We start from the raw sequence: 11,000 nt of genomic DNA on the forward strand, positions 1-11,000 counted from the left end.
GATGCGGAAATTGAGCCTCATAAGGGTTCAGCAAAATTGCCCGTGGGCTGTTACAGCTGAGATATTTGGGCATCCGAACTAATCTAAGGTCTGTCTGAGATTTAAACTCGCAAACCTTGTTCTCTCTCCTGGCAGGAGAGCTGGGTAAGCTTTGAGGAAAGTGAGCCAGATCTATCTTTAAACTCAATCAAAGGCTTTTAATTTAATTTTTGAAAACCATGATTAATGGGACGTACATTTGTTCCAAAAAGCAAACAACGAAATGAAACAAGCCTGTGGCTGGCTGGAGCTTGAGAGCCAGTCAGACTTGGAGAACAAGGATGGGGTCTCCAGGGACTGCAATTGGCTCAGTCACGTGCACAGAGCACCACCAGGGTCAGCTCTGTGCCCGGTCAAGGCTGCCTGAGGTCTCACCAAGTCATATGAACCCTTCTGCTAGTGTCCCTGCCTGGCACCATTGCTGTGGGGTTCCCACAGCTGTGTCGGTGACCCATGAAAAGCCTGCAAGGAAGGTTATTCCAGGCCACTGTCCCTTCCTCCTGGGGCTCTGACCCAAGTCAGGTCATTTGATGGCTGTCCTCACTATCCCCTCAGCATTCTGAGCTGCCTCCATCATGGGACTTGATGCACTGCTTTGTAATGCTCTATTTTCTCATTGATCTGCCCCAGTGGACTGTGAGCTCCACCAGGTAAGGCCCTGTACGCACCTCAGGCTTATCACAGCACTCAATACACAATAGATATGCAATATAAATTTGAGGAATGAATGAGTGAAAGGACATACAAGAACCCAGGATATTCTTAACAACATGATTCAGCAGAAAGAATGTGCAGTCTGGTGTCCATTCGACCAAGAATTACATCCCAGGTGTGCTATCCACAATAGGTAGTCATGTAGGGTCTGAACTTCAGTTTTCTCCTCCATAAAATGAGATTAACATAATCTTCCTTTAAGGGTTGTTGTGGCTATTCAAAGCTTACACTTGCTCAATGATTATCACTTCCTTTCTCCCTGGACGTTTTGAAAGGAAACTATTCTGTTCTCCCCTAAAATGTTTTCTGGGTGATGAAAGAATTAAATATTGGGATAGTTAGGCCGTGATTTTGAAGTGGGGTAATAATATGAACTAAGATTCTGTACAGAAAATAGAAATCATTTTGACTAATTCAAAAAGAAAGTGATTTAATGCAAGGAATTAGGGAAATTAAATTGCCAGAAAGGCTGGAAGAGTGGATGTCAAGAACCCAGCACTGGACTACTGAGTTCAAGGGCATCCATCCACCATAGCGGCCATGCTCACGTCAGGAGGCTGCTGCCATCACATGCGCTGCCACAATGGCCAAATCATCTCTAGGATTTGTAACTTCATGTGTTAGCTTTCTATTGCTGCATGATAATTTTGCCACAAACATAGGGGCTGAAAACAACACATATTTATTATATCATAGTTACTATAGGTCAGGAACCCAGGCACAGCTTACATGGATCCGCTGACTCAGTGTCTCATGAAGCTGCCGTCATGATATCAACTGGGGCTGCAGCCTCATCTGAGTCCTGCCTGGGGAAGGAACTGCTTCCAAGCTCACATGATTGTTGACGGCATTCATTTTTTTGCAGGGCCTCAGTTTCTTACCAATTAGTATTAGGCAGAGGGCAGCCTCAACCCCTTACCACATGGCCACTAGCTTCTTCAAAGCTAGTAAGAGAGAGAGCATCTCCTAGCAAGATGGATGCTACAATCTCATACAACATAATCATGTACATGTAATCCCATCACCTTGCCACATCCTATTGGTTGGAAGCAAGTTACAGGTCCCACCACCCACTCTTCAGGGGAGAGGATTACACAAGGGTGTGAATGCCAGGAGGAGAGATCACGGGGCCACCTGAGAGTCTGTCCACCACACCTTGTTTGCCAGCAGCCTTAGCAGCAGGAGGGTGGCTTCCCCTCACTTCTTTCTGCCTTCCATGTTATTCACAAATGCATCTGATCGCAAAGCACAGTTTACATTTATAACCCTAGCTGCAAAGTATTCTAGAAAATGTCATGTATAGTTTTTCAACTTCTCTAACTAGATGGAAGGTAGAATTGCCATTGAGAGAGTCAATTCAAAATATCATCACCAGTGGCATGTGATACTGAGTATCTGCTCTAGTGGACAATCTTACTAATATGTTGACAAGACATGTATTGAATACTTGCTGTGTTAAGAGTTAGTGTTGCAAAATGGTAAAGAGTGTGGGCTTGTAGTCAGGTTGCCTGGATTTGAATTCTGGTTTTGCCTTAAAAATCCTCATCTGTGGGACTTCCCTGGTGGCACAGTGCTTAAGAATCTGCCTGGGGGAAAACTGTGGAAGAGTAAGACGCGGAGATCACCTTCCTCCCCACAGACACACCAGAAATACATCTACACGTGGAACAACTCCTACAGAACACCTACTGAACGCTGGCAGAAGACCTCAGACCTCCCAAAAGGCAAGAAACCCCCCCACATACCCGGGTAGGGCAAAAGAAAAAACAGAGACAAAAGAATAGGGATGGGACCTGCACCAGTGGGAGGGAGCTGTGAAGGAGGAAAGATTTCCACACACTAGGAAGCCCCTTCGCGGGCGGAGACTGCGGGTGGTGGAGGGGGAAAGCTTCGGAGCCGCCGAGGAGAGCACAGCAACAGGGGTGCGGAGGGCAAAGCGGAGAGATTCCCGCACAGAGCATCAGGGCTGACCGGCACTCACCAGCCGAGAGGCTTGTCGGCTCACCTGCCGGGGCGGGCGGGGCTGGGAGTTGAGGCTCAGGCTTCAGTCGGAGCACCGGCCGGGAGGGAGTCCGGGGAAAAGTCTGGAGCTGCCGAAAAGGCAAGAGACTTTGTCTTCCCTCTTTGTTTCCTGGTGCGCGAGGAGACGGGATTAAGTGTGCTGCTTAAAGGAGCTCCAGAGACGGGCGCGAGCCGCGGCTAAAAGCACGGACCCCAGAGACGGGCATAAGACGCTAAGGCTGCTGCTGCCGCCACCAAGAAGCCTGTGTGCGAGCACAGGTCACTATCCACACCCCCCTCCAGAGAGCCTGTGCAGCCCGCCACTGCCAGGGTCCCGGGATCCAGAGACAACTCCCCCGGAAGAACGCACGGCGCGCCTCAGGCTTGGGCAACGTCACGGCGGCCTCTGCCGCCGCAGGCCCGCCCCGCACGCAGTGCCCCTCCCTCCCCCCCGGCCTGAGTGAGCCAGAGCCCCCGAATGAGCGGCTCCTTTAACCCCGTCCTGTCTGAGCAAAGAACAGACGCCCTCTGGCGACCTACACGCAGAGGCGGGGCCAAATCCAAAGCTGAGCCCCTGGGAGCTGTGAGAACAAAGAAGAGAAAGGGAAATCCCTCCCAGCAGCCTCAGGAGCAGCGGATTAAAGCTCCACAATCAACTTCATGTACCTGCATCTGTGGAATACATGAATAGACAACGAGACATCCCAAATTGAGGAGGTGGACTTTGAGAGCAAGATTTATGATTTTTTCCCCTTTTCCACTTTTTGTGAGTGTGTATGTGTATGCTTCTGTGCGAGATTTTGTGTGTATAGCTTTGCTTCCACCATTTGTCCTAGGGTTCTATCCGTCAGGTTTTTTTTTTCTTTTTTTCTCTCTTAATAATTATTTTTTATTATAATAACTTTATTATATTTTATCGTACTTTATTTTATTTTACTTTATCTTATTTCTTTCTTTTTTCCTTCCTTCCCTCCTTCCTTCCTCCCTCCCTCCCTCCCTTCTTTCTTTCTCTCTTTCTTTCTTTCTTTATCTACTAATTCTTTCTTTCTACTTTTTCTCCCTTTTATTCTGAGCCGTGTGGATGAAAGGCTCTTGGTGCTGCAGCCAGGAGTCAGTGCTGTGCCTCTGAGGTGGGAGAGCCAACTTCAGGACACTGGTCCACAAGAGACCTCCCAGCTCCACATAACATCAAACGGCGAAAATCTCCCAGAGATCTCCATCTCAACACCAGCACCCAGCTTCACTCAACAACCAGCAAGCTACAGTGCTGGACATCCTATGCCAAACAACTAGCAAGACAGGAACACAACCCCACTCATTAGAAGAGAGGCTGCCTAAAATCATAATAAGTCCACAGACACCCTAAAACACACCACCAGACGCGGACCTTCCCACCAGAAAGACAAGATCCAGCCTCATCCACCAGAACACAGGCACTAGTCCCCTCCACCAGGAAACCTATACAACGCACTGAACCAACCTTAGCCACTGGGGGCAGACACCAAAAACAATGGGAATTAAGAACCTGCAGCCTGCAAAAAGGAGACCCCAAACACAGTAAGATAAGCAAAATGAGAAGACAGAAAAACACACAGCAGATGAAGGAGCAAGATAAAAACCCACCAGACCTAACAAATGAAGAGGAAATAGGCAGTCTACCTGAAAAAGAATTCAGAATAATGATAGTAAAGATGATCCAAAATCTTGGAAATAGAATAGACAAAATGTAAGAAAGATTTAACAAGGACCTAGAAGAACTAAAGATGAAACAAACAATGATGAACAACACAATAAATGAAATTAAAAATACTCTAGATGGGATCAATAGCACAATAATTGAGGCAGAAGAACGGATAAGTGACCTGGAAGATAAAATAGTGGAAATAACTACTGCAGAGCAGGATAAAGAAAAAAGAATGAAAAGAACTGAGGACAGTCTCAGAGACCTCTGGGACAACATTAAATGCACCAACATTCGAATTATAGGGGTTTCAGAAGAAGAAGAGAAAAAGAAAGGGACTGAGAACATATTTGAAGAGATTATAGTTGAAAACTTCCCTAATATGGGAAAGGAAATAGTTAATCAAGTCCAGGAAGCACAGAGAGTCCCATAAAGGATAAATCCAAGGAGAAATACACCAAGACACATATTAATCAAGCTGTTGAAAATTAAATACAAAGAAAACATATTAAAAGCAGCAAGGGAAAAACAACAAATAACACACAAGGGAATCCCCATAAGGTTAAAAGCTGATCGTTTAGCAGAAACTCTGCAAGCCAGAAGGGACTGGCAGGACATATTCAACGTGATGAAGGAGAAAAACCTGCAACCAAGATTACTCTACCCAGCAAGGATCTCATTCAGATTTGATGGAGAAATTAAAAGCTTTACAGACAAGCAAAAGCTGAGAGAGTTCAGCACCACCAAACCAGCTTTACAACAACTGCTAAAGGAACTTCTCTAGGCAAGAAACACAAGAGAAGGAAAAGACCTACAATAACGAACCCAAAACAATTAAGAAAATGGTAATAGGAACATACATATCGATAATTACCTTAAATGTAAATGGACTAAATGCTCCCACCAAAAGACACAGATTGCCTGAATGGATACAAAAGCAAGACCCATATATTTGCTGTCTACAAGAGACCCACTTCAAACCTAGAGACACATACAGACTGAAAGTAAGGGGATGGAAAAAGATATTTCATGCAAATGGAAAACAAAAGAAAGCTGGAGTAGCAATTCTCATATCAGACAAAATAGACTTTAAAATAAAGACTATTAGAAGAGACAAAGAAGGACACTACATAATGATCAAGGGATCAATCGAAGAAGAAGATATAACAATTGTAAATATTTATGCACCCAACATAGGAGCACCTCAATACATAAGGCAAATACTAACAGCCATAAAACGGGAAATCGACAGGAACACATTCATAGTAGGGGACTTTAACACCCCACTTTCACCAATGGACAGATCATCCAAAATGAAAATAAATAAGGAAACACAAGCTTTAAATGACACATTAAACAAGATGGACTTAATTGATATTTAAAGGACATTCCATCCAAAAACAACAGAATACACATTTTTCTCAAGTGCTCATGGAACATTCTCCAGGATAGATCATATCTTCCGTCACAAATTAAGCCTTGGTAAATTTAAGAAAATTGAAATTGTATTAAGTATCTTTTCTGACCACAACGCTATGAAACTAAATATCAATTACACGAAAAGATGTGTAAAAAATACAAACACATGCAGGCTAAACAATACACTACTTAATAACGAAGTGATCACTGAAGAAATCAAAGAGGAAATCAAAAAATATCTAGAAACAAATGACAATGGAATCATTACGACCCAAAATCTATGGGATGCAGCAAAAGCAGTTCTAAGAGGGAAGTTTATAGCAATACAAGCCTACCTTAAGAAATAGGAAACATCTCGAATAAACAACCTAACATTGCACCTAAAGCAATTAGGGTAAGAAGAACAAAAAAACCCCAAAGTTAGCAGAAGGAAGGAAATCATAAAGATCAGAGCAGAAATAAATGAAAAAGAAATGAAGGAAACAATAGCAAAGATCAATAAAACTAAAAGCTGGTTCTTTGAGAAGATAAACGAAATTGATAAACCATTAGCCAGACTCATCAAGAAAAAAAGGGAGAAGACTCAAATCAATAGAATTAGAAATGAAAAAGGAGAAGTAACAACTGACACTGCAGAAATAAAAGAGATCATGAGAGATTACTACAAGCAACTCTATGCCAATAAAATGGAAAACCTGGAAAAAATGGACAAATTCTTAGAAATGCACAACCTGCCAAGACTGAATCAGGAAGAAATAGAAAATATGAACAGACCAATCACAAGCACTGAAATTGAAACTGTGATTTAAAATCTTCCAACAAACAAAAGCCCAGGACCAGATGGCTTCACAGGCGAATTCTATCAAACATTTAGAGAAGAGCTAACACCTATCCTTCTCAAACTCTTCCATAATATAGCAGAGGAAGGAACACTCCCAAACGCATTCTACGAGGCCACCATCACCCTGACACCAAAACCAGATGAGGATGTCACAAAGAAAGAAAACTACAGGCCAATATCACTGATGAACATAGATGCAAAAATCCTCAACAAAATACTAGCAAACAGAATCCAACAGCACATTAAAAGGATCATACACCATGATAAAGTGGGGTTTATTCCAGGAATGCAAGGATTCTTCAATATATGCAAATCAGTCAACACGATACACCATATTAACAAATTGAAGGAGAAAAACCATATGATCATCTCAATAGATACAGAGAAAGCTTTCGACAAAATTCAACACCCATTTATGATAAAAACCCTGCAGAAAGTAGGCATAGAGGGAACTTTCCTCAACATAATAAGGCCATATATGACAAACCCACAGCCAACATCATCCTCAATGGTGAAAAGCTGAAAGCATTTCCACTAAGATCAGGAACAAGACAAGGTCGCCCACTCTCACCGCTATTATTCAACATAGTTTTGGAAATTTTAGCCACAGCAATCAGAGAAGAAAAAGAAATAAAAGGAATCCAAATAGGAAAAGAAGAAGTAAAGTGGTCACTGTTTGCAGATGACATGATACTATACAGAGAGAATCCTAAAGACTCTATCAGAAGACTAGTAGAGCTAATCAATGAATTTGGTAAAGTTGCAGGATACAAAATTAATGCACAGAAATCTCTTGCATTCCTATACACTAATGATGAAAAATCTGAAACTGAAATCAAGAAAACACTCTCATTTACCACTGCAACAAAAAGAATAAAATATCTAGGAATAAACCTACCTAAGGAGACAAAAGACCTGTATGCAGAAAATTATAAGACACTGATAAAAGAAATTAAAGATGATATAAATAGATAGAGAGATATACCATGTTCTTGGATTGGAAGAATCAACATTGTGAAAATGACTGTACTACCCAAAGCAATCTACAGAGTCAATGCAATCCCTATCAAACTACCACTGGCATTTTTCACAGAACTAGAACAAAAAATTTCGCAATTTGTATTGAAACACAAAAGACCCCAAAGAGCCAAAGCAATCTTGAGAACGAAAAATGGAGCTGGAGGAATCAGGCTCCCTGACTTCAGACTATACTACAAAGCAACAGTAATCAAGACAGTACGGTACTGGCACAAAAACAGAAAGATAGATCAATGGAACAGGTTAGAAAGCCCAGAGATAAACCCACGCACATATGGTCACCTTATCTTTGTTAAAGGAGGCAGGAATGTACAGTGGAGAAAGGACAGGCTCTTCAATAAGTGGTGCTGGGAAAACTGGACAGGTACATGTAAAAGTATGAGATTAGATCACTCCCTAACACAATACATAAAAATAAGCTCATAATGGATTAAAGACCTAAATGCAAGGCCAGAAACTATCAAACTCTTAGAGGAAAACATAGGCAGAACACTCTGTGACATAAATCACAGCAAGATCCTTTTTGACCCACCTCCTAGAGAAATGGAAATAAAAACAAAAATAAACAAATGGGACCTAATGAAACTTCAAAGCTTTTGCACAGCAAAGGAAACCATAAACAAGACCAAAAGACAACCCTCAGAATGGGAGAAAATATTTGCAAATGAAGCAACTGACAAAGGATTAATCTCCAAAATTTATAAGGAGCTCATGCAGCTCAATAACAGAAAAACAAACAACCCAATCCAAAAATGGGCAGAAGACCTAACTAGACATTTCTCCAAAGAAGATATACAGACTGCCAACAAACACATGAAAGAATGCTCAACATCATTAATCATTAGAGAAATGCAAATCAAAACTACAATGAGATATAATCTCACACCAGTCACAATGGCCATCATCAAGAAACCTAGAAACAATAAATGCTGGAGAGGGTGTGGAGAAAAGGGAACACTCTTGCACTGTTGGTGGGAATGTAAATTGATACAGCCACTGTGGAGAACAGTATGGAGGTTCCTTAAAAAACTACAAATAGAACTACCATATGACCCAGCAATCCCACTACTGGGCATATACCCTGAGAAAATCATAATTCAAAAAGAGTCATGTACCAAAATGTTCATTGCAGCTCTATTTACAATAGCCTGGAGATGGAAACAACCTAAGTGTCCATCATCGGATGAATGGATAAAGAAGATGTGGCACATATATACAATGGAATATTACTCAGCCATAAAAAGAAACGAAATTGAGCTATTTGTAATGAGGTGGATAGACCTAGAGTCTGTCATACAGAGTGAAGTAAGTCAGAAAGAGAAAGACAAATACCGTATGCTAACACATATATATGGAATTTAAGAAAAAGAAAATGTCATGAAGAACCTAGGGATAAGAACCTAGGGATAAAGACACAGACCTACTAAAGAATGGACTTGAGGATATGGGGAGGGGGAAGGGTAAGCTGTGACAAAGCGAGAGAGAGGCATGGACATATATACACTACCAAACGTAAAATAGATAGCTCGTGGGAAGCAGCCGCATAGCACAGGGAGATCAGCTCGGTGCTTTGTGACCGCCTGGAGGGGTGGGATAGGGAGGGTGGGAGGGAGGGAGATGCAAGAGGGAGGAGATATGGGAACATATGTATATGTATAACTGATTCACTTTGTTATAAAGCAGAAACTAACACACCATTGTAAAGCAATTATATTCCAATAAAGATGTTTAAAAAAAAAGACAAAAAAAACACAATACTTTAAAATTCTGATAAAAAAAAAAAAGAATCTGCCTGCCAATGCAGGGGACACGGGTTCAATCCCTGGTCTGGGAAGATCCCACATGCTGTGGAGCAACTAAAGCCACGAGCCACGTGTACTGAGCCCGCATGCCACAACTACTGAAGCCCGTCTGCCTAGAGCCCATGCTCCGCAACAAGAAAAGCCACGGCAATGAGAAGCCCGCGTGCCGCAACGAAGAGTAGGCCCCGCTCCCCGCAACTAGCGAAAGCCCGTGTGCAGCAACGAAGACCCAACACAGACACTAATAAATAAATAAATAAATAATAAATTTATTTTAAAAAATCCTCATCTGTAAAATGGGCATGATAATCATACTTATATAATCATATAGTCCGTGAGTGCTTGGCATAGAGTCAGCATTCAATCAAAGTTAGGTATCATCGGGCTTCCCTGGTGGCGCAGTGGTTGAGAGTCCGCCTGCCGATGCAGGGGACACGGGTTCGTGCCCTGGTCCGGGAAGATCCCACATGCCGCGGAGCGGCTGGGCCCATGAGCCATGGCCACTGAGCCTGCGCGTCTGGGGCCTGTGCTCCACAACAGGAGAGGCCACAACAGTGAGAGGCCCACGTAACGCAAAAAAAAAAAAAAAAAGTTAGGTATCATCATTCTTGTGGGTCAAGCAATTTCCTAAGTGTTTTCCACACATTATCTCATTTGATTTTCACAAAAGCCTTATGAAGTTGCTATTGTTATTCCCATTTTACAGATGAGAAAACAGTCTCAGGGAGGTTATACAATTTCCCAAAGACGAGCAAAGACAGTCATTAGCAGAGTTCACAGCTCCTAGTCATTGGGTTAAACTGCTTCCTCTTTACAGTTTGAAGATAGATTTGATTTTTATAAATGGCCATAATCAAAATAACAGGAATAATAATAATCCCTTAAAATTATGTAGGACTTTACATCTTACAAGGTGTTTTCTCACTTGAGCCTTCTGACAATGTTGTAATGTGTATTTGTTGTTTGGTTTGAAAATACTCAATTCTGCAACAGAGAAAAAGAAAAAAATTAGATAAGTGAAATTCATAAAATATGTTAGAAAATATGGCATGTGTATATTTAACATAGAAAGGGATGGAAGGATCAAGAGATACCTAATATTTATAAGGCACTAAATATTCAGGAGGCACTTATATATTACATAGAAGTGATATATAAATATGCGTGAGTCCTATGAGGAGCTAATATTCTGGGTGTACTACATATACATGAGCAATCAATATTCATGAGACCATAATTCAGCCACACACTGATTGACACCCATTCTGGCTCATGTGTCCTCTGCAAGCTCATGGCTGAAACTCATGGCTGCTTAGCAGGTGAGCTGCAAGCTACAGCTATTAGCCTGGTATACTTGTCCTGTCTCTCCAATAGTTTAAGTGTGTCTTCTTGGCCAGGGCACTTTCCATTTGCGAGCCCCTTAGCTCAAATCTCAACTCTGGTCCTGTAACCAAACCACCAGCGG

This window comes from Lagenorhynchus albirostris, chromosome 9 (genome assembly GCF_949774975.1).
Source record: "Lagenorhynchus albirostris chromosome 9, mLagAlb1.1, whole genome shotgun sequence".
NCBI classification, from domain to species: Eukaryota; Metazoa; Chordata; class Mammalia; order Artiodactyla; family Delphinidae; genus Lagenorhynchus; species Lagenorhynchus albirostris.